At 38.6% G+C, this 22,258-nt stretch overlaps 1 protein-coding gene across 2 annotated transcripts in view; it reads right to left on the bottom strand.

Moving 5' to 3' along the window:
• Positions 1–22,258, bottom strand: part of LOC107217405 (regulating synaptic membrane exocytosis protein 1) — a 1,749,170-nt gene that overhangs the window by 1,072,425 nt on the left and 654,487 nt on the right. The window lies entirely within an intron of this gene.

The following is a 22,258-nucleotide window of genomic DNA, read 5'->3' as shown; positions in this document are numbered from 1 at the left end:
CGCACAGTAACAGGCATCTAATGACGAACTCAGGCTTTTCAAAAAGTAAATCACCACCTTCCCAGGGTAGCACGTCACCACTCAGCGGATGATATTCAATTATACGATCGTGTTAAATTGAGTAATATGCAAATGTACCAGCAGAAAACTTATTTTTAGTTTCAAATTCGTTACGAATACCAACCGGTTCAGATTTCAGAGCCTCATTTTGTTTTAAACAGTCGATGAAAATCCAAAGTTCATACTACAGAAATTCATTCTTCGTCAATAAAGGTTCGGGTTTGTCACCGCTATACGTAGCTTGAAAGTTTGCATATATCTCGTACAGCAACGCGAAACGATTGTGACTTATATCCACGTTCAGGTTACTGTACGGTCAAGACTCGGAATTCGAAAAATGCTTGACGTCTGTGATGTTATAGTGATCAAGATGACTGGCATTTTTTTCGGCTTTGTTTTTCCGATTTGTTTGAACACTAAGCATAACAAATCGTGGTTTCACCAAGTGCGTTGACGTTTTCACAGTCCAAACGTGTTTCGTGGTTGCCGATAGCAAAGTATATTCGTACAGCTCCCAACTGCGGAAGCTCATAGAAACGGGTGTATCTTTCTCGATGAAAGTTAACAGCACGATTTTTCGTTGATCCGAGAGCTTGACTTACGATACTCACCAGTTCCACTTGATAGATCCCGATTCAAAAGTCTTCATCTTGATTCTGAACGATGGCGTTTCAATCAGTTTTTGATCTTGTAAGAATGATCATGCTTCACGGTAGCGATGAACTTGCGATAGTCCTTAGCGAAGCCCAATATTATGCTCAGAGGAATAACCACATCAAAGCATCGGCAACAGATAATTTTTCCGCATTTGAATATCAAGCCATCAGCATTTTCCATATACCAATTCTGACCAAGGTTGAGCCAAGCGAAACCCTTGAGCTGGCTGTTCAGATCAACGTTTTTGCATTTATCAATCTCTACAGCGTTTAGTTCGTACCGTACTTCTTCAAACAAACGGCACATGACGTTCTTAACTAGGATTGTGATCCCTGCTGCAGTACCCTCTAATTTGACCAATTGTTCAGAGATATACAGCGAACTCTTGCTCGATAATATAGTCTGGGAGAATAGAATCAAGTTCTATACTGGAATAACGTAGGTCAGCCGATTTTTTTATAGGTTCATTAGAGATTGACGAACATATTTTCACCTATGCCCCAAAAAGTTGCGTCCGGGTTTGTGCGTAACGATTGTTTAAACTTTTGAGAGCCCACATTTTGTTAAATAACGTCTTTGTTATGTGTCATACACGAAAACTGTTCAAAAAAAAGTTGTTCGTCTCATCATTCTCGATAAAAGAAGCTGTCGTGAGATCAATTTCCTCTATTCGTTTTGTTTCAAAATTCAAAATGCCGTGGAAAAAAAAAATTTACATTTCTTGTTATAAATTGATGAATGAACAACATGTGGCTTTAATACTCATGGTACAGGTAATATGAAGTGTCTTCAAAATTATCGTGCAAGGCTTTTTTGGCTGTGTTATATGGTTGAGCAACAATCCGCGACAAGCCAAAATCCGTATATCGTCTGCCCTTTCTTATGTAATTGGACCACGGGTTGCCAAAAAATCATGGAGTCAGTTCATTACTCGTACTTTCCATGAATGAAAAAAAACATTTTTCATACTCGAAAATCACAATTTTTGGGCTACTTGAAATTTTTTGCTTTTAAACAAATAGAGATCTCTCCGAAAATATTCATATTATTCTGAATATTATGATGGATTGCACTTTCTCTTAATTTTACGAGTAATTGAAGAAAGAAAAATATGAATATCTTGATTAGAAGCGGAGATAACGGTGTTTAAGTGTTATTTTGTTTATTGTTGTTGTAATTAATATTGAGGGGCAAAAAAAATATCAGCTATCTTTCAACACCCCGAGACATCACCGTGAATTTTCTCAGATCTCTAGGTGCGTTGTATCTAGTAAAAAAAATTGCTCAATGTATGTCGAGCGGCATCAGTCAGAGGAATGAAGCCGGGCGGCGTGGTAGGGGGCTCGAGGCATCGCGCGCCCGCGCGCCCGGCTGTTCTCACCGCTTAATTAACAACTCAATAACTCCGTTAATAATTATCGTACACTTTTTTTTTTAGAACAATGCTATTTTTTTCTCAACAATTCGAACCTGTAATTAGATTTCTAATATTTATAATTTTTTTTTTTTTTTGGGTTTTTAGTCATATTCTTAGGAAATATTGCTATAAATAATTTCAGATATACAATATCTGCGAATTTTAGGATGAAATGAAATGAAAAAAAACTTAATCACGATGGTGTGAGTATGTATACAGACACATATATATGCACTGTAACACGATTTTTTTAGTATCGAGGGATATAAAATAATATGATCGGTTACCCTACGGCGCAGTTACTAACCTGAATAATTAGTCATAGAGAGAGATAAGAAAAGAGAAAGGTATGATTGTTGGGCGCCAGACGCACATGCGTCAGAAAATAGATAATTAGAGAAAAAGATATAGATAAAGATAAGGTTAGGTTCTACGACGGTTTTGCACAGCTTGCTCAGTATAGACAAGATAATAGTAGAGGGGAGGGGTTGAATCCAATAGATAAAATAAGAAACAGGTGAAGCAAAAATAGTATCGAATGATTAAGAAGCGATAAATTTTAATAACAAGTAAACAACTGAAGAGATTTAGATACGATTAAAATAAATGCGATAATTGATTTACAGCCAGAGAAAAGTTAAGCGAGAGATTTAACAAATAACAGAACATTTTCAGAATAAACGAGAAATATGCGTAGGCTCGCGATACTACGATTCGAGATAATAATTAATGCGATTTTATAATAAATAGGCAGAACAGAAAAAGATATACGGTACTTAAATCAAGCATTGATCAAACTAACCATAAAATGTGAGAAGCGATTATAAGAAACATGCGAAATACAAAAATCGTAATAGTTATCACATTATCGGAATTATCAGAAATATGCAAAGACAGGGAATTATGAATTACAAGGTAAATTCAAGGAAACAGGTCAAGTAGAAAATTATTATAAAATATAGATACTAACAGATAAAACGTAGTCTCTAGTTTGCGGTAAGTGCGAGAAGAAAAAAAGGTAATATTCGGTACGATAAAAGATAACTTCGGGATTAAGACAAATAATATTCCAGAGAATTAATATGCAACATACGACAAACCAAAGAGACTACGGACAACTACGATCAGCGATATTAGCGAAGAAAATAATAAAAAAGATGTTATGCGATACGGCACAATACTCCAATGTCAAATGAACAACGAGCGGGACCCCGCGGCGATGTAAGATCGCTCACGCGGTACACTTACTAAGATAAATCAATCAAAGGTAATAGGCGAAGAGACAGTTATGAATTAATCAAAGAAAGTATAGCGAAACAGTAATGCTCAATAACTAAGATAAGAATTGATCATTTACCAGAACACGCTGCTATACAGCGATATTAGACATTTAGGTACTCTAGAAGAGAAAGATAATAAAATAAAGCAGTAGTCACTAACAATGCGTAAGTAACAGTCAACCAGTCGCGAAGTTACTTGCAATAAGGAATACAAAGGGACAAGATAAGAGATAATAGAGAATAAGATACGAGCCCAGGTGGCTCACGCAGACCAACTGCAAGATAGAGAGAAAAAGAGAGAGATAAAGATACGATATAATGCAAGTAATTTCGTGGCTTCACAAAATAGAAAAGGAACCTCACTTACCTAGAAAAAGAAGATAGAGAAGGAACCGAAGATGCGGTCACAAAAGCGAGAAACTGAATTTACGGTACGAGAGATACAAGAGATAATAATAGCGGTACGATATAGCGATAGCACGTCTTCTTAGAGTGAAAACTGAACGTAGAGTGTCGAGACGAGCGATGATCCTGATTTTCGTCGTGCTGCTGTCACGTGATTCTTCTTCAAATTTGCGTTATTCTAATTGGGCCAGCAGGTCGCGTAGGTCTGGTCTACGGATGGGCGCCGATAATCCCTCGCCGCTTGTTTTTCTTCTTCCTCGACGACAGGTATCGAGATATCGGGACGTCGGAAGGTGGTCGGAGATGTTTACCCTCAGCCGTGCTGCATCGTTGGTGAGAGGGGAGGTCGTACCGCTCATATGTTGCGATATTGAGGTGTGCGATAATATTACGTCACCGATCTCTTGGACTTGCGACCGACAGTACTTCACTCGGTGTTTTACTGGTACTCCCCGTTGTAGCTATTTCGTTGGCGCTGCATCCTGGCCCTCGCTCATTGAAGCCCTCATGCCGAAACGATCCGGTGGTGATGGCCATCGACCCGGATCCCCACACTATATCCACCAGATCCACGTGGTCAGCATATCATTAGCCTATTCCACGCCGCAGTCCTTCGATAAGACGGTTCGTGAAGAGAAAACCGTCTTCTATTGGATAGTCAACGACTTGGTAGATGTTAGGGTCGGTTCAGCTCCAGGCTGATGAGTATCGTCGACGGGAGGCTTTGTTGTGTTTTTGACGCACAGCCCTGTACGCCGCCTAACGATGCATCCGAGCGGTAGAAGCATTCGTTCGTGGTTCGGCTCCTGGCCGATAAGTCTCAAATAGTTGGAGGTGCTGTTTGTGCATCACGCACGACCCTGTTCGACAACTAGATATGCATCCATCGGGAGTGGTTTCAGCGGTATTCGTTCGTCTGTAGTCGGTGGTGGTCGATGTTGAGCTGGTACGTGACCCCTGTCAGGCAGTGTCCTGGTATTCTGACGCGAAGGTCTCGCAGATGGTTCTCGAAGAGCATTACAGAATTAGAAAACAGAATAAAATTAGCTTAATAAAGAGAATTTCACTTAAAGATAATTAGTCGTTCATTTTTGGAGTATTGGCCTCAGACGTGCTTTCGTTATTTTCAGCGATATTTGTACGTAGGGAAGTGCGATAATTAAACAATGTGATGGGGTACGAAATACCACGTCACAATACATGTATTGTGACGAGACGCCTTGCCGGCGTACCGGCACCTGACGGTCAGCCTGAGCTCCCCGAATATTATGCTTATCGGAACAAGCCCAAATCTTGCGACATACTCGCTAATCCCACCACTTACCAATAAACCAACCAAATCACGCGATTTACCGTGCTCCCTCTTCAAGGGAGACGGCCAATCACTATTCCCAAAATCTGCGAAAATATACGACTAGCAGGTATAAAAGTCGAGCACAGATGTGGCTCGACATCTATTCATCATCTATCATCCATCGTACAACACATCAGAGTAGATCCACACATCGTCCAACGCGAGGACTCATCCGCACATTTATTTGGCGGAGCATCTCATCTCAACGAGGAACCAGAAGTCGACACGACCCACAATCACGAGACGTGAACTCGTCACTCCAAGAATCCTCGAACACCACTCTCAATCAAAGGAAGATATTCAACGTATTAAACATTTTATCTGTTTTCAATAAAAGTCCTTAGGTATTAGGGAACCGTGTCTGAGTGAAGAACAGCATTGCGTCTGACCTCATAGCTCAGATGCGGTGATCGTCTCACAATCCTCTTACCCATCGGTAGGGCACTTGAACTTGTAAAGTCTCTGTCATTACGACTGGATGCCTTGACACAGGTGACGGTATATTTGCGTAGAATTCCCGATCATTTGACTACCACGCTATCACGTAAATAATATTCTGTCTTGCTATTGGCAAGATGAATAATCATCAGTATCAAATAATGAACTTGTCAACGACGATTCTGGATCATCAAATACCGTCCTTCTGACTACCATGCTATCACGTAAATAATATTCTGTCTTGGTACTAGCTAGACAAATAATTATTAATATCGAAACAAACTTGTCAACGACGATTCCGCATTGTCGAATACCGTCCTTCTGACCACCATGCTATCATGTAAATAATATTCAGTCTTGCCGTAGGTTAACCGAATTATTATCAAACTAAATAAGAAAAGCTATTCCTTCCTAACTTACCACAAATTTCCTAAACATTACAAGAAAAATAAATTCACGACGTCACATCCTGTCACTCATCCCGCCTCCCAGGAACAAAACGTTTAACTATCATTTAAAGATTTCCTCTCTGGAAACAAATTTCCCGCATCACGAGTCAATCACTCATAGCGATCGATCTGTGTGTTGCTTCACAAACACAGATCAAGTTTGACCCTCAACCGTTTACACGGCCTGTGATGATGGGTTTATTCCACTCGTGCCATTGCACATGAGAGTGAGGGAACAACTTCTGAGGCTATCTCGAAAAACCAAATTGAAACGGTCGAACTGTAGCAACCTCTTCCAGTAGTTCATTAAATAATCTATAAATAACCATTCTACACCTTCCTTCCAAGTTCAGAGACCGAATCCTGCTGTTCTACTTACGAGACAGGAAATTCTTTAAATCAGTATAATATTCGAGTTCGTGCCAAACCTCCGCGTCACTTTTCATGTTACGTATTAAATTATCGCGAAATTCGGCCCGTAAATAAACTCGAAACGCTTCAATATATATATATATATATATATATATATATATATATATATATATATATATATATATATATATACAGGGTGTCCCTAAATTGCCTCCCACGGGCTAGCCAGCATAATACCTCGTTAAAATCAAACCGAGAATTTCTTTTCCGGAAGATCGTCCGACGCATAGTTTTTGAATTATAAGCGATAGCGCTAGGCCAATCAGAGTGCACCATTTCATCTAGATTTGCCGCCACGGAAATTGCTGTTTTGTTCGTCTGGGTGAATTATTATTATTTGTTTACGAATTAAATATCGGCACCTCCCCTCTTTCGCTGCTGTACCCCTTATGCTTGAGGATGCGCTTCTGTTTACACACACAAGTGTGCGCCCATGGATGTGCGGCCGGCAGCGTGTGCCGCGGCAACAATACCGAGGTCAGCGCTCGAGAAGGGGTACAACAGGGAGAGAGGGGAGGTGCCGATATTTAATTCGTAAACGAATAATGATAATTCACCCAGACGAACAAAACAGCAATATCCGTGGCGGCAAATCTAGATGAAATGGTGCACTCTGATTGGCCTAGCGCTATCGCTTATAATTCAAAAACTACGCGTCGGACGAGCTTCCGGAAAAAAAATTCTCGGTTGGATTTTAACGAGGTATCATGCTGGCTAGTCCGTGGGAGGCAATTTAGGGACACCCTGTATATATATATATATATATATATTAGGGTGCTTTTTTTTTGGACCATATTTTTTTTTTTTCGGTCCCATCGTGAAATTTTGTTGGAAATACAACAAAAAAAATTCCCTGAAAGATTGAGCCCTTAATATTAATATTAAGTGCTCGCCCAAGGCATGTAAAGATTTCCCGCTTGAAATACACGTAAACTTCAATTTTTTTCTTTAAAACATCTACAGTTCAGAGGCATTCTTTGGTGTAGTCTAGGACGTCAGTAGGTTTTCTTCGGAATGAAATGCTCTACAAAAGTGCTCATTGCGGTGAAGTCGTAACTCACACCGGCGAAGTCGTACGGGCCACCCAAACCCAATTTTTTCATGAAATTCTTGTCTTTTTGCCCGTATCTCGTAAATAACAAGAGCTACAAAAAAAAAAATATTCAACAAATTTGTAAGAAATTTAATTTCCTACAAAAAAGTTCCAGAAAACCAAATTGCTAACATCGATATTTATTGAGATATTGGGCTTTTAAGGTGAGGAAGTATGGAATTTTCATGAATTATTGAGTTAAATTGTCGAATTATTGATTGTCGACTATTTTTTTGTTTTGTAGCTCTTGTAATTGTAATGACAAGAATTGTAATTGTAATGACAAGAGCTACAAAACAAAAAAATATTCGACAATCAATAATTCGACAATTTAACTCAATAATTCATGAAAATTCCATACTTCCTCACCTTAAAAGCCCAATATCTCAATAAATATCGATGTTAGCAATTTGGTTTTCTGGAACTTTTTTGTAGGAAATTAAATTTCCTACAAATTTGTTGAATATTTTTTTTTTTTGTAGCTCTTGTTATTTACGAGATACGGGCAAAAAGACAAGAATTTCATGAAAAAATTGGGTTTGGGTGGCCCGTACGACTTCGCCGGTGTGAGTTACGACTTCACCGCAATGAGCACTTTTGTAGAGCATTTCATTCCGAAGAAAACCTACTGACGTCCTAGACTACACCATAGAATGCCTCTGAACTGTAGATGTTTTAAAGAAAAAAATTGAAGTTTACGTGTATTTCAAGCGGGAAATCTTTACATGCCTTGGGCGAGCACTTAATATTAATATTAAGGCCTCAATCTTTCAGGGAATTTTTTTTGTTGTATTTCCAACAAAATTTCACGATGGGACCGAAAAAAAAAAAATATAGTCCAAAAAAAAAGCACCCTAATATATATATATTGTAACGCTAAATTCTGTTACCCTCAGCTGAGGACTTACCGTTGACACTTTGGCGCGATTCTCCACTTATTCAGAACATTAAACTATAACAAAATCAATTATGTTGGGCGCCGGACGCGTTAGCGTCGATTTTCAAATAATAATACGAATCAAGAAAAATAACATGAAAGCTCACGAAAAATAACTGGAGAACCCATTGTATGGCTGGCTAGGCTCAGATACTCACATGAATTGGTAGAGTGGCTGTATTCAAGGCAACTAACAATAATTACAGAATTAAGGAAAATAATGAAATAAAGAATAAACTCAAGTGAGGAAAAATGAACAGGTCAATCGATCATATATTGTCGAAAAGGTTACAGGGTTGAGACAGGCAAATGAAATGGTATCGACAGCGGTAGTTAATAAAATAAGCAATCGTTGTTCACAAGAGAAAAATGATCGTAGGTCGGGAGAAGCGATATAATGCAAGAATTTACTTAAAACGACACGTCACTGGGTGACGTGATCTCACCCAAGTTGCAACTGACGCTACGAAACTTATTATTCTGTCAATTAAAAACGAGAGTGAGAACTTTACTGCAATCGGTAGAAACCAAAGTAACGATAATAACGGGAAAACACGGCGAATTTACCATAGATTTTAACCAGTACGAAAGATTGATATTCATTAACACTTTAGAAAATCGGTAGCGTAAACGATCGACTAGACAATTTTCGGTAGAGTTATTCATAAACGATAGAATCAATAATTTACAATAATTACGGATCTGAAGAATTAAACAATGAATTCCTTAGCATAACTTTCGAGAGAATGCAAAGATACAATATTATGAGAGAGTGAGAATTTCAGAGAGATCACTAAATAAAGGAATACACTAAATCAGGGTTGCAAATTTTTGAACGAAAAAGTAATGCATTAACCCTTACTTTTTCAATTCATAATGGAAATAATTCAATGTTGTGATGGAAATTATTTCCATTTTAAATTGAAAAAGTAACGGTTAATGCTTTACTTTTTCTTCAAAAAATATGCAACCCTGCACTAAATACACCGCAGTACAAAAGAATCAAGAATAATACGCAGAACTTAACTTAACAAGATACAGAGAAAAGAATAACAGGCAAAAATAATATAGAATTGCCAATAGCAATAGAAAAAGGTGCGGTCATATTGAGAGGCTGATTCTACGCTCGGTTATACTCCAAGGAAGTCGATATACGATACAATAGGCAGGAAATGAATAAAAATATAATACGCAATAACGGAAATACAATATAAGGCACACTACGATTACAAAAAAAAAGAGTATGGAATGAAACGTGAAGCCAATGGGGCTCAAAATACGATAGAAACTACAGAAGCAGAGTAATAGAAACTCACAAATAATCAGAAAATTCATAAAAACAAGAGAATTGATTATTCGGCAGTTACGAGGTCGCTCAGACACAAAGATTATTAATTACTGGAATCATATAGTCGCACGGCGGCTTACTGCAAATCTAATCTGTGGATCATGATTCACACAAAACTGGCATCGCACGATGCAACCAATGTCGATAAATACAATACTAAAAGGAATAGAAATTATGAGCAACTCCGTAACGATACAATAGAAAGGCAAAAGCCTTACCTTAACGGTGACCTCGGGCACACGACACTGAATTTAAATTGAATAAAACTGAAAGAAAAACGGCAGAAAACTAGGAATACGGTAGGAAATTTACGGGAACAAGGATGAAGCTAACGGTAGTGCAACGATGATAATAATAAAACGGTAGCGGGACGAAAGACGATAGTACGATATAAACATAGCGATAGAGGAAGAGGTATCGGTAACTTGAATCGTGAGGATGCAGGAATTCGTGCTGTCAATCAGCGGGTCAAGCGTAGAATAGACGGAGGTCGGAGTTCGGCTCGCCGATCTCGCGGTTGTCGTGAGGTGATTCTTCTTCCTTTTGATTGGTTCGGTGACGCCGACCGCAAATAGGCCATCCGCCTGTGGCGAAAATCGGTTGAGGTGTGGTCACGCGTTTTCAAAGATTACCGCTAGATGTAACGTAATGTGCTGCTCGTGATTTCGTCATTGACACCAACTCGTACGATTTAACAGCTGCTTCAGTTTACTGTCCAGATTGCCTATCATCGGGGACTTTTTTGACGAAGGCATATACGAGGTGCCTCTCGGTCAAAGTTAGCGAGTGGAGAGTGACGCCTCATTGTTCATTTCCACCAGTTTCGTGTATAGGCAGTGGCCATCTGCCTATAGTATCAAGAACGTGAGTAGTCGTTGCCGACAGAAAGGCTGCGTCGATCCTCGAAACGATGTCTTTATCAATCTGGACGTAGGGGTTTGGGGTCGGTCCAGCACCAGGCCGGTAAGTCGGAAGATGGCAGGCTACGGTCTGCCCTTCATGCCATCCTTAGGGCATCCGATAGAGCCTGCGACTGGTTCCTCTTTGAGGAGCGGTGCCCTCGACTGTCGGGAGGATTTTCATCTCCCTGTTTACCGGCAGACGAGGCGATACGGAAGGTTCGGGTGGATGCTACCCCAGTAGCAAAAGAAGTGCACTAAGGTAGCCAGTATGGTTTTATTAGACCGTCGGTAGGCGAAGTCATCGGGAGCTGGAAACGGTGGATATCGGTAGCTGTGGTTCCCTCGGTGGTCGGGATCGTTGTCGTCCAGTACCCGATCAGCGTGCACCGAAGCGCGAAATACAGAATTTACAGAGAAAGTGTTAGCTTGAAACTATTATACTTTGTATATCTATATATGTATTCACGTACACACACAGACACACACTACACCATACACTAGTATCATATAAATCAGTTTCTGTATAGCAAGCCTAACTAAGCGCACGTTTATTTATCTATCCCAGTAATCCATGCAATCTATCAGACAATAGGTTATGGGCCTTATAATTCGTTTAAATTATTGATTGCACCGTTCGGATTTAACGAGATAAAAGTTTATTTTTGGTGGTTTCAGTGAATTTATAGTAGAAATTGGACAAAATAAATTCTAACCCCAAAACGGCTATAGTGTGGCTAAGTGCGCACGTGATCGTTGCTCTGAAAATTTGTCTAACCTTTGTGGTGTGTTAGTGCTGTGTTATATGCTTTACAAACATTTTTCTCATTTATCTCATTTTTTGCGTTACAATATTAGTTAAAAACGTCAAAAACTTTGTGCAGAGAGATATTGAGACAAGAGAATCAATATAGTGCTAGGTGTTAATATTGATCAAAACCAAAAAGTAAATACCAGATCTAAGTGATGATGGCTGACGTACAGCTAGCTGGTATAATTAAACTACAATCGAAAGAACATTACTCAGACTGGTCCTTTGCAATGGAATATTATTTAAAAGACCAAGATCTGTGGGGTTGTATAGAAGATACTGAAAGCTATACACGTGATGAAAACAAAATGAATAAGGCGAAATCTAGAATCATCAGCTCAATACATGTGAAAAACTACTCTCTTATTAAAAAGTGCTCCACTCCGAAGCAAATGTGGGACGAGCTGAAGAGTACATTCGATGGAGGTGGCCTAAATAGAAAAGTGGGTCTACTGAAAACTTTAGTAAGTACCAAACTTGATGATTACCCTAATACAGAAGATTACGTCAATAAAATATCTGACACAGTTCAGAAGTTGGAATCTCTTAAGATGAAATTGGATAGTGAACTGGTAGGTGCTCTGCTTCTGGCTGGCTTACCTGACAAGTATGATACTATGGTGATGGGACTTGAAGGATCAGGTCAAAAGCTTACAGCAGAGACAGTTAAATCTATTATCCTTCAAGATGTGATAAAAGATGAGAAAAGTGCAACAGAAAATGCTTACGCAGCAAGGAATTTTAACAGAAAGAAGTTCAACAACAACAATAACAACTTCAACAAGAAGAATAACTACAAGAAGCAGTTCAATAACGACAAGTTCAATAACAATAGCAACAAGAATAGAAGATGCTTCAAATGCAACACCTATGGACACATAGCAAAAGACTGCAGAGTGAAAACAGAAACCAGCAACTTGGCAAAAGAAGATGACGATGAAGAAGCAGTCGCTATTGTATGGATGATCACAAATGAAAAGTGTAAGGAGTCAGATTGGTATCTGGACTCAGGCTGTACTCAACACATGACACCATTTCAGAGGTGTTTATCTGAATTTAACACAACAAAACCAAAGATGGTAAGGTTGGCTGATAATAGGTTAGTAGAATCCACTGGCCAAGGAGTTGCTAAAGTTAACCTATCAAACATGGACAAACCAGTGATTTTAAAGAACACACTACTCGTACCTAAACTACATGCAAACTTAGTCTCCGTACACAGACTAACCGCGACTGGATTTCGAGCAAGTTTTGATAACGAAAAATGTGATATCATAAATAAGAAGACTAATCAAATTGTTGCCACAGCAATCAAAGAAGGAAAGATGTGGAAGTTTATCAGAAAAGATGAAGAAACTGCAGCTCTAGCCAAAACTTCAAAAGTGCCAAACGCTATATGGCACAGAAGATTAGCCCATTTGAACAGGCATGACATGCTAAAGTTAAACGAAATGGCCACTGGATGTAAAATTATTGGAATAGATCATCAGGCATGTGAAAGCTGTATCAAAGGTAAACAAACAAGATTGCCATTCCCAAAAGAAAGCCAAAAAGCAGAAGAATTACTTCAGATAGTGCATTCTGATATGTGTGGCCCAATGAATATTAGCTCATTAGGTGGAGCAAGGTATATACTAACCTTCACAGACGACATGAGCAGATTCACACACGTATATTTTTTAAAGGCAAAATCAGACTTACTGGAGTATTTACAAGATTATGTAAATTTGGCCGAGAATCAAACAAATAAGAAAATGAAAACTCTCAGATCTGACAATGCACTGGAATACAAGGACAAAAAAGTTCAAGACTTTCTCAAAAGGAAAGGCATAAGATGGGAATCATCATGCCCTTACACACCAGAGCAGAATGGAGTTGCTGAAAGGAAAAATAGAACCATCGTGGAAAAAGCAAGGACAATCTTATTAGAGTCAAATGCTCCAAAGTATCTATGGGCCGAGGCATCATATACAGCAAACTATCTGATCAATCGTTCACCTTCAAGAAGTATTCGATCAACGCCATTTGAAATTTACACAGGCAGGAAGCCAGACTTAAGTCACTTAAAAGTTTTTGGATGTACAGCAATGAAACATATACCAAAAGAACAGAGAAAGAAATAGGATGAAAAATCAAGTAAAAGAATGTTTATTGGTTATAGTGAAACTCAGAAAGGCTACAGGTTGTTTGATCACAACACAAAGAAGATTACCGTTAGCAGGGACGTAATTTTCATAGAAGAGGAAATGTTTTTCAAACCAAAGGAAGCTCCAGCAGTTACTTTACCTAAAAAAGAAGAAAAAGAAGAAGAATTTGTATACTTACCACTTGAAAAGTGCCTAGAAAAAATAAATTTAAATCAAGAAATAGAAGAAGAAAGAGACTCAACAGGTGTAGTGGATATGTCATTAGATGAAACAGTTGAAATTCATAGACAAGAAATGGACGATCAACAGCAAAATCAACTTGAAAATAGGCAAGCAGAAGAAGAAGAAGAAGTCAGAGAGCAAGTGATAACACAGACTCCGACCAGGCCTACGAGAAACAAGAATCCACCAGCAAAGTTTAAAGACTACGTTATGACTGCGAATGTCACAACAAAAAGAAAAAGAGAAGAGGAAACAGAAAAGATAAAAGAGCCTAAAACTTGGCAAGAAGCTCTTAATTCAAAACTCAGAGATGAATGGTACCAAGCAATGAAAGTTGAAATGGAAAGATTTAACGAAAATGAAGCTTTTACACTTGTAGAATTACCCAAAGATAGAAAACCGATTGACTTAAGATGGGTGTTCCAGATCAAGAGGGATGAAAATGGCAAAATAGTAAGACTCAGACCAAGACTCGTCGCCAAAGGATTCATGCAAACCATCAACATCGATTATTTCAAGACATTTGCACCAGTTGTACGCTACGCTACGATTAGATTTTTGGTGAGTCTAGCCATGAAGTATGATCTGGAGATTTATCATTTGGATGTGGATGCTGCATTCTTGAAAAGTTTACTAAAAGAAGAAATTTACGTCAATCAACCAGAACCATTTGTACAAAAAGGAAGTGAAGATAAAGTATTAAAGTTGAACAAAGCAATATATGGACTCAAACAAGGATCAAAAGCGTGGCACGAGACGTTTACACAAATACTAGTAGAGATGAACCTCAAGCAAAGTGCAGTTGATACATGTGTGTACCAGTATAAAAACAATCAAGATTGGATCATCGTCACCATTTACGTAGATGACCAAATGGTCCTAGTCCGTCGAAACAGTTAAAAGAAGAATTTGCGCAAGCCATAGCAGAAAAACTCAAGATCAAAGATCTAGGATTACTCAAGTTCTTTTTGAATATAAAATTCGAAGTTCAGAGGGAGAAGGCTCTAACGTACGTCACACAAGAGACTTACATCAATAACATGATAAGTAACTTTAGATTAGAGGGAGCAAACGATGAAGACACTCCACTAGAACCAGATGTGAAATTAGATAGAAGCGACTCAAGTCCTGTAACGCCAAATTTTCCATACGCTGAAGGAGTAGGTACCTGTTTATACTTGAGCCAAACATCCAGGCCAGATATCTGCTTTGCAGCAAGATATCTTAGCTCATTCAACGCTAATCCAAAGAGAATTCATGTTGCAGCGCTTAAACATTTGATGAAGTACCTGCATGGAACAAGAACTTTAGGACTGAAGCTTCAAAACGACAAATCTAATCAGATAGTAGGCTATTCAGATGCAGATTATGCCAATGACGTGAGAGATAGAAAATCAATCTCTGGCTACATATTCTTTTACAACGGTTCTCCAATCTCATGGTCAACAAAAAAGCAGAAGACAGTTGCAGCCTCTACTTGTGAAGCCGAATATCAAGCTTTATCCGCTGCCTGCTCAGAAGCTAAGTGGTTGAAACAATTAATCATGGAGTTTGATCCAGAAGTAGCTTCTAAACCAATAATTATAAAAGTAGATAACAACAGTGCAATAAATCTAGCAGAGAATGAAAGCTACAAAAGTAAAGTCAAGCATATCGACATCAAACACCACTTCATAAGGGATATGTGGAAAAACAACATCATTGAAATTGAACATGTATCAAGTACGAAGATGGTAGCTGATTGTCTGACGAAGCCGCTGAAGAAAGAAAAACATCTATTCTGCCTCAACAACTCAGGATTAGAAGAAACAAGTGATAATTAATTATAAGACTTTTCTATTATCACAACAAACAAAAAGAACATTTATTTTATTTTAAAATTGCTTACAAAAATGTTATTTAGTTTTTTCTCATTACATTTCTTATTTTTTATTTTTGTTATTAATAGTTTAGAGGGAGTGTTAGCTTGAAACTATTATACTTTGTATATCTATATATGTATTCACGTACACACACAGACATACACTACACCATACACTAGTATCATATAAATCAGTTTCTGTATAGCAAGCCTAACTAAGAGCACGTTTGTTTATCTATCCCAGTAATCCATGCAATCTATCAGACAATAGAAAGAATTAGTTAAAAGTAGTGGTGGTCTATTTTGTATCGAGTTCGGTTGGAGTATCCCGCTGAGGACGCGTTTCCTGAAGATAAATAATGGTTGCGTGCTCTAGTGACGGGCGACTCTAAAACGCCACGTTACAATATATATATATATATACATATACCGGGACAATCTCTTGAAACTATACATATAATTCGCATGCGCGAGTTTTATCGGCTGATCGGGCAGGCTGGCCACTCCGAGTTTCAGCTGTCAAACTCTGTTTCTGGCGGCGTTGTAGTTCATACGAATTTTTGAGATTAGAATCTCAAACAGTCGAGGTAGTGACTCGGAAGGTTGATGCTAATGCTCTTTGAAAATTGGCTTTATTCGACTGAAATAAGAAATCTGTTTAAATGTTGGGTGCTTGGAAGAAACGCAGCAGGTAGGTGCGAACACTTTATTTAATCATTTTTATTATTTCGTACATTAGAAATAACAATGGAATTTTTATCTATCAACAGGTGATACGGCCAAATTAATTACATCTCTGATATTCACTGTTATCTGCCCATTCAATTTGTCAGATGTACAAAGATCATCGCCACTTTCAAGCAACTAAGCAACTTTCTCACTCTTTTGTGATTTCAGGCGGTAATATTGAATTTTATCACTTACGAAAATGAGACATTAAACCGAGCGTTCAAGAAATTTGAATGTCTCACTATCTGTAACGGAACTGTGAATCTTTTTTTTCTTGAAAATAGTTCAACAAAATTTACGAAGAGTCGATAGTCAATGTATTTTGAATAATGTTTTAATGATGTTTAATTAAATGAATGGAGGGAACCTAATACTCAAATCGAAAATTCAAGTAATATTAGATTTATTAAAATGATTTCTGTATTTCATGTTAGTGCGGTTCGAAACAAAGAAAATCTAATCGAAAGCGTAGAACTCAGGAACGTAAATCACATCCTGTGACACAAGTTGAAAATCAAGTTTTTCAAAATGCGCCTCAATGTCACAATTAGCTTCAAGGACAATCATGTTTTAGAGTGATGTCAGAACATTATTACGAGGATCTTGACTTATCGGATTCAAGATTGTGCCCGTTTTTCCATCAAAATGAATGAATATCTAATTTTTAACGAAGTTTATGAAGATTTTTTTCCAAATAATGTAATCCGATACAATATCTTGTTCATAGTCCTCCGCAGATCACCTTCTAACAAGGATATTTGGAAAGAGTCCCTTTGTTGCAGAAACCATTATAAAATTCTTGGTTTTCAATTCGTGCTACTGAATAACTCTGTGTTTCAGGTTCCATTTTCAATCTCAAAATGGATTTTTTTTTGCTCCAGACAATGCTAACCTGAAATGCAGAAATAATTGCGGTACATGGAGATTCACAAGCTTTCAGTCTTAGCGTAGGACCCTATAAAGAGTGTAAAATTTAATTTGGTTTCAAGTTATCGTGCAACTAGCGAGCCAGATGACACCGTCAACTAAGATTAAATTTAAAGATATTTTTAACTGAACTTATTTAACAGTTCTAGATTTAGATTGCAAAATTCAACCCTACAATCTAATTGAGGACTTGAAAAACTATTTATCTGAATTCAATGCCAAAGAGAGTAAAAGTAAGCTTCAAAATAAGATACCAAATCAAATGGTATAAAGTTTGAGAAACAATGCTGGTCAATAATAATGCTTAAATTACAATGGTGTACAGAATGATTCCTCGGTAGAATGAATTGGCAGCAACGGTTAAGTAACAAACTTATCGCTATTGGCTCGATCAAAGTAAAATGATGGGATATTCAGCCATTATGATCTGTAGTATATCCCGCTCTTCAATTTTGCCTCAACTGATGTTAAGAAGGTAGCGATGGCCTGATAAAATTCACTCTGGCACCTGATGTCTGACGAAACGACCAGGTTCGATGGTTCTAATGATTGCACCGCTCGAGAAACCAGGATCGTTGCCACCTAAACGTTTTGACCATCAGGTAAGGCATAATTTTCCTCGTGTTAATTAAAGTTTAAACTTCGAGCCTGCTGAAAAAAACAAATTTTATCATTGAATGCATGTTAAAATATTGTCATTGTCAAAGATCACGTAATTGGAAATTTACTTACATGCTTCCATGCCTGACAAATTTAGTCCCGCTTTGACAATGAATTATTTCGTACCTGAAAATATTAGAAGCTTTCATTATCAAACAGGATCTTTCGGTATTTTTGAAGGCAAAAAAAAGGCAGCACTTTTTGAAAGGCAACCAATGGCCAGACGAGGGGTGATCAGAAGAGTGGAGATTGGTCTCCCAGTGTTATCGGACGATTGCCTTGTAAGTTATTGTTTTGTTTCCTAATTTTTCTTTAATAGCATGAGTTACACTGTAATATTAACTGTTGTTCTTTTTCTCTTTTTATTCTTGGATATCTGGTGAACCCTCTTTGTTAACGGAACATTGATTGTTGTACAATGGAGCTGCAAAAACTTTGTCAACTAATCAATGATGTCGGCGAGGGTTTTTGTGAGTATTGCGTCCGGTACGTTTTCTGTTAATTGCTACTCTTTGTCCTCTTAAGCTTCGTGTTTAAGATGAATAATTTCTTTATTTCTTGTTACTCATTTCTTTTATTTATTTCATGTTCATCAGCACTAATGACTGACTTCTGGAGCACTGCACCGTAACGAATCTACTCTGGAAATACCTTCTACTGGGTCTCAACCATTCATTTATTTTTAATTTTATGAAAATAAAGAATCTGTTCACAATAAACATTGTTTTTACTTACCTACCTTTGTTTGTTCAGACTCCCACTTGTTACTGACATTTCACGTTGAATTTCAGATTTCTTCTTTCAATAAATAACACCCAATTTCTGTATCATTTGATATTTGCTTTTCCGTTAAATTCTTTATTGCGTCGGTTGAATATCTTCCGAAATCAACCACGGTATGGCTGAACGATACTATTCTTCTTAGACAATTCACGCTACGTAAAAATAAACAGCAGCATAACCTCAATCCACGGCTTTACGCGCGAGAGAATTACAGCTTTTGTTTCATTTTGTGTACGTTGGCGCCTTGCTCAGCAGATGAAAACATCACCGCGGCGCGATTTCACCGACCAATGAGATTAAATTATTTGGCGCATGCGCGTTATATGTATAGTTTCAAGAGATTGTCCCGGTATAATGGAAGAGCGAGAGAGAGATTCCAAGCGTTATAACGGGTTTTTGCTTTGAAATATTTATTTTCCTTACATGTATATATATTGTAACGTGGCATTTCGGATGCGCGTTCCAAACGGCTCCCCGAACCCTGGACGGGTCACGAAATTAGGGATCCCGCGGATCAGACCGCGACTCATTTCGAAAAAGAGCGCCAGGACAACGGTCACGCATCCGAGACTCTGAGAGGGGACCATTGACGGTCTAGCGACTACGACTTTGCAGGATTTTTGTTTATTTTTTTGGTTGCGAGTAAGTGCGGCATCATGCAGGGGACTGGCGGCGAATTCGAACGACGTTACCGGATGGCAGTCGCGGCGGATCGCGACGAAAGGAGGGCCTCACACGAGGCTACGGAGAAAGCGTCAACGGAGAGCTCTGCCGCGAGGGAACCCAAAGCGGACGAGATTCCCGTTGGTGGCCAGCGAGCCGTAGCCTCCCGTCACCACGCTGACGTCAGGCAACCTCGCGAAGTCGTCACTACGCCACTGTCAAACTACGGGATAGCGGAGACTGGACAGCCAATCATCACCCGGCCACAGCGGGCGCCAAATATAGCCATAAGTTAGGCTGTATGAATTTCGGAAAGAAAACACCAATGAGAGCAGGAGAGTTTTTCACGACGGATAGCGCCTATTTTCGAGGCATGTTCGAATTGCGACTCCGATTAGCGGAGCTCGACACTTGAGTCCTGGCGACGCTTCGCGACGGTCGAGCTTTAAAAAAAGAGAAAGAAATATTAAGAGAGACAAAAAATTTTTTATTTTTGTGTGAGTGACATGGCTCAGACTGGCGTAGGCGAGTTCTTGGTGTGGCTACGAAGCGGTGAGCGTTTTTAATTCCTTGCGGACGCATTTCGAGTGCCAGTAGATCGGCGCACCGGCACCCGGTTGGCCAAGCCCTGGTTGAGTTAGAGTAGTACTCGAAATTCGTTTGCCAATCGCCTTGTTGGTGACCGTAGCCTGAGTTTCGCGATAACGCATAGAGTCAACCCGGTTCCTGTAGAGTCTCGTGTAAAGTCCCGGTTGTGAGTGGAGCCAATTTCGGTTTGAAATTGAGTGTAGCCAAATTCCGCTGCACAGGGTCTCGTCGAGTCTGCGTAGGTAAAAAGTGTCACCTCTCGTGTAGGTCGCGTATCATCGTGCGTAGACGCTCAGATTCGCGGGACGGTTTGCAAATTTTTTTGGAAATAGCGACTACGACTGGAGCTCGGATGCGTAGTGATACGCTATAAGCAAGCACGAAAAGAAAAGCTTCCTAGAGTTATTAATTTGGTCGCGATTAGCGCGTAGAGTCACGTTCTTTTGGTTTAGTTCATAAATTATTGTTCATTAGTAAGATGGCGATCAGCGCACGGCATAAGGAATTTTCTAGATTTATTAACGATCGCGGTTAGCACGTCGAGTATGATTTCGGTTAAGTTTTTGTCTAGCGGTTTATGGTTACGTGGTGATTAGCGCCGTGAATAGTAGAGGACGGTCGCGGTTAGCGCGTCGAGTCACCTCCCTTGTTTTGTTTTTTTTTCTTTTGAATTATTGTTTGGCAGTAAAGTGGTGATTAGCGCCCGTCGAAATGAGGGGTCATCCCGATTTAGTCATTTAATTTTCTTTCTTCTTTTCTGTTATATTATTTTCTTTTCTTTTGCTTGTTAGATCTACCCACACGGCACGAAATATGTCAGAAATATTTCCGAAATGTTACAACATTTCAGATTCATTACATAATTTCAGGAATATTTCAAATGTAATATAACATTTTCGATATTATAAATATATTTCAGAAATATTTCAAATGCAATATAATAGCACTGGTACCTTTGAAACGTTTCAGGAATATTTCAAATGCAATATAACATTTTCGATATTGTAAATATATTTCAGCAATATTTCAAATGCAATATAACATTCTCGATATTATAAATACATTTCATAAATGTTCCAAGCGCAATATATCATCACCGGTACTTTCGAAACGTTTCAGAAATATTTCAAATGCAATATAACATTTTTGATATTATAAATATATTTCAGAAATATTTCAAGCGTAATATAACATCACCCGAACTTTCGAAACGTTTCAGTAATATTTCCGTTTATGTGTGTATACATAAGTATTTTTCATAAAATTTGTCATTTTTCAAATTTTCCATAATGGACACGTGCATAAAGTTTTTCAATATTTATACCTTTCATAAAGTTATGGATCTTTAATAATTATGCATACTGAGCTACGTCCAGTCAAAAAGACCGAACTGAAGACTTTTTGACGGAATACGAATTGGGCGTCATAATTCTCATTTGTCTTGTTGAATCTACCAATTTTCTCGAACAATATCTCTTAACTGGTATTTTAGTATAGTGATATTGGGGTGCTTGAAAAATCGCGCTTTTACGATAGAGCCGACCGGTCAACATGGCCGACTTCACCGAGTTACTCCATCGAAGTTACTAATTGTAATATGATTTCAAGTTGCGATTTTACGCCGCCAAATGGATTCTGGATTCGCCCCGGAATATTAAATTATTCCCGTTGAAGTGGCACGGAGATATAAAGATATTAAAAAATAGTCTCCGAGGGAAAAAAAATGTAAATTGGTATATATATATTTCTCGAAATGTCAAAGATTGAAATAGGTCTGCACTAGTCTGCAGAACTCGTGTTAATGCGATCTAAACTAATTCCCTCCAAAACCTCAGAAAAACGTGTGGGCGGAAAAAGCCCAGCCCCTAAATCGAGAGGGGATCCAATTCTCCCTCGGATTCGCTCCTACTCTACACGGAAGTAAATCAAACGAACTCTTAAAGCTGCCAAAGGGACTCGTGAGAACGGGTCCGAAAGTGTGGTCCACACCGAATGCGTGATTACTTTAAAACCAGTATAACATTGACCAGATACTTCCAAATTCCAATGTTTAGAATATTCAAGTATTGGAGGTGGTGGTTTCGAACGCCTTAAACGG

This window comes from Neodiprion lecontei, chromosome 7 (assembly GCF_021901455.1).
Source record: "Neodiprion lecontei isolate iyNeoLeco1 chromosome 7, iyNeoLeco1.1, whole genome shotgun sequence".
Lineage (NCBI taxonomy): Eukaryota > Metazoa > Arthropoda > Insecta > Hymenoptera > Diprionidae > Neodiprion > Neodiprion lecontei.
This window is presented reverse-complemented; position numbering and strand designations above follow the sequence as displayed.